We start from the raw sequence: 3,028 nt of genomic DNA, 5'->3' as shown, positions 1-3,028 counted from the left end.
AACAGAAGGTGAGATGGCAGATAACTGAGTTAAAAAGTCAGAAAAGTCAGAGAGAAAGGAAGGATTTGGTTTGGGGGGGCGGTAGATTATGGCAGTGACCAGAGGAGTGGGACCAGAGAGTTTGAAAGTGATGTGTTCAAAGGACTGAGCAGCAGGGATGGAGATGGTGGATGTTTTAATGTCCTTTCTGTACACTGCAGCAACACCACCTCCCCGCCCCTCAGGTCGGGGTTTGTCCATGTATGTATATCCTGTGGGTGTGGTCTGGTTGAGTGAGAAATAGTCCAGAGGTTTGTGCCAGGTTTCAGTGATACAGAGGAAATCCAGGTTATTGTCAGTTATGAATTCATTTAAAATTAGGCTTTTATTGTTGAGTGAGCGGGTGTTGAGCAAAGCCAGTTTCAGGTGACTGCTTCGTGATGGGTTGTGAGGACCGAGGAAGGGGGCGGAGATTAGATAGGTGCATGTGTCGTTTGTTGTGAAGACGTAATGAGGAAGTTGAGCAGGACCAGATGGATGGAATAGAGTTTGGGGTTGAAAAGTTGTAATTGAACATACTAATAATGAATTTAATATTTCCCTTTATAGCATATGAAATATTGCACAGACTTATAGAAAGAATGCTTTAAAAGCATATTTGCATGTTTAATTATGCCTATAGATCATATGATAGTGAATGCATAGTGATTGTGTTTTGTCCACAAAGCCAAAATTAGGGTAAAAGGTTTATCTTGTGCACACAGCAGTATTTGGGCTTAAAAACATTATTGTAGCCTTAAAATCCTATTGTTTTTTTCTTGTTTCTCTCCCTGTCTTTTTGTTATTTTTCTAAATTTGCACACCAACCTCCACCCATCCAGCATATCCCTGGAAAACACTGGTTAGAGGAAGTTAACTACTGCTTTTAATGAAGCCAAACTGAAATATAAATATCCTGACAGAAGAAGGTTACACTGTAAAGTGAAGCACTAAGCGCCTCTGGAGGCTCAGCACCACATGACCCAGGAGGATTAGCATTCTGCCAACACACCACAAACTCTGTCACACACTGAGGAAAGCGCGAGGGAGGAATCACATTTGATTTCACAGGTGGAGCAGAAACGTCTGTATGAAAAGGAGCTCGTCTCTGACCCTCCACAAGTCTGATCTGATTCTGACAAGAATGTGATCGTCTGAAAGCTAACTTCTTTTTTGTTCCACTGACAATAGAAACTACAATAATGCATTTGGAAGTCTGAGTGGAGCTAAACAATCTGCCTTCTGTTCCAAGGAATTACACAATATCACACACACACACACTTTTTGGACAGGAGAGAGGCCAGGAGAATCCAGTGCATTCGTTTTGCTGTTACACACAAGCTTTAGATGGTAAGCGGATTATATATAATTCTATTTTATTTGTCAAATCAGAACAAAAGTTATATCAGCACACTTTTCAAATAGAGCTGGTAGGGTTAGGTGTGTGACGTTGTAGGATTTACAATTGCTAAGTATAAATTACTATACAATTACTTTGTTCATTAAATCCTGTAGGCCAGAATTAATATTTAGTTTCCACAGCAATGATTGGAGTGGACATTTGAAGCCTGTCTATCAGTGACTTCCAGTCTTGAACCCTTGGTGACTCGATGTGACCACGTCACAGTGGGGCTCAGTCCTCAAGTCCAGAGGGTGGACATCTGGATTGAGCCTTAGTCTTTATGTTTCTTTGTTTCATTGCCAGTTTGTCTTTGTCTACACGTGAAGTGTTCCAGTAAGTCTTCCCAGTAAGTCATGGTTATCACTGTAAGTTATAAATGGAAAGTAGAAAAATCAAAAGCCAGCCTGTGCAGACAGATGAGTCCATACAAGACTTTTCTTTAAAGATTGCAGGATTGCAGCAGAGGAGTGATTTAAAAACATTGGCTGCAACTTTACTAGACTGATAGTCTTTCTCTGCAGCACAAACAGAGGCCTGTTGAGATCATAAGACATCATTTGTGCCCATAAATGAGGAGCACTGCTGGGCATGCACAGTGAGAGCGCTCTGTGTTCATGTCAGCAGGGTTTTATTTTCAAGATATCTCTATAATGGCAAGTATGGGGGTTATTGCCTGGTAAAGGCTTTTGAAAATGTTGGCAAAATTGGCCTATCATCAGCTCCCAGGATGCCGTTCAGTGCTGACAGTCTTACTCATGCAATGTTTGAAGAATGTACATACACTTTTCTCTCAACAACACCCTGTTTCATAGTCACATACACAGTCCTTCAAGCTGCCCAGTAGTCTGTGTTGCAAAAGGAGGTGGTCAGGCTGAATGAAATCCATAAAATGTGGTACTTCATCCTGGCAGTCAACTTTTTTGCTTTCTGTTTCCTTCTTACAGTCAATGTTGCTTTCTTTTATTAATTTACATGATGGTTCCCTTAACCAGAGGTGTAGGCTCAAGTTGCATGACTTGGACCCCACTTGAAGAACTTGGAGTCACAAATTTGATTATATTAGGCTCAACTTAAAAAATAAAAATAAAAATTGTGACACAACTTGGACCTTTTGAAGTCAAGTCCATCAATACAAGTCCTGCCCTTTCTGGAACTTCCTCCTTATTTATCAGATTAGCTTATACACTATGAGTTACACCTCTAGAACCCTCAGGTATTCAGGTAGTGGCCATTTAATCATCCCCAAAGCCAGAACAAAGACCCACAGTGAGGCTAGCTACAGAGGATGACAAGGTATTAATATGCTAGCGCTAGCTAGCTAGAGAGGACAAAGGATTACTGTGCTAATTAAACCTCACAAAAAACACTTAAATTCTTAGCCATCTATTTCAACATGTTAGACATGACACAATAAATACAGATTTAATAATGTAATATATTCAATATTCATATTTGTACTTTACTTAATATAGAATTTTTTTTAAAAGGGCACACTCATTTAAGGACATTGCATATTAGTACAGCAATTTATTATTACGTTTCTCCTATGTGTCAGAAATAAATATTAAATGGCTAAAATATTTAACAAAAACTAACAATTTGAGAGAG

The 3,028-nt window shown here is 39.5% G+C and overlaps 1 protein-coding gene across 1 annotated transcript in view; it reads left to right on the top strand.

The window, feature by feature from the left end:
* Nucleotides 1-3,028, top strand: part of LOC118332807 (serine/threonine-protein kinase Nek6-like) — a 23,279-nt gene that overhangs the window by 10,355 nt on the left and 9,896 nt on the right. The window lies entirely within an intron of this gene.

This window comes from Morone saxatilis, unplaced genomic scaffold (assembly GCF_004916995.1).
Source record: "Morone saxatilis isolate NCDOM2014 unplaced genomic scaffold, NCSU_SB_2.0 Contig21, whole genome shotgun sequence".
Classification (NCBI taxonomy): domain Eukaryota; kingdom Metazoa; phylum Chordata; class Actinopteri; family Moronidae; genus Morone; species Morone saxatilis.
This window is presented reverse-complemented; position numbering and strand designations above follow the sequence as displayed.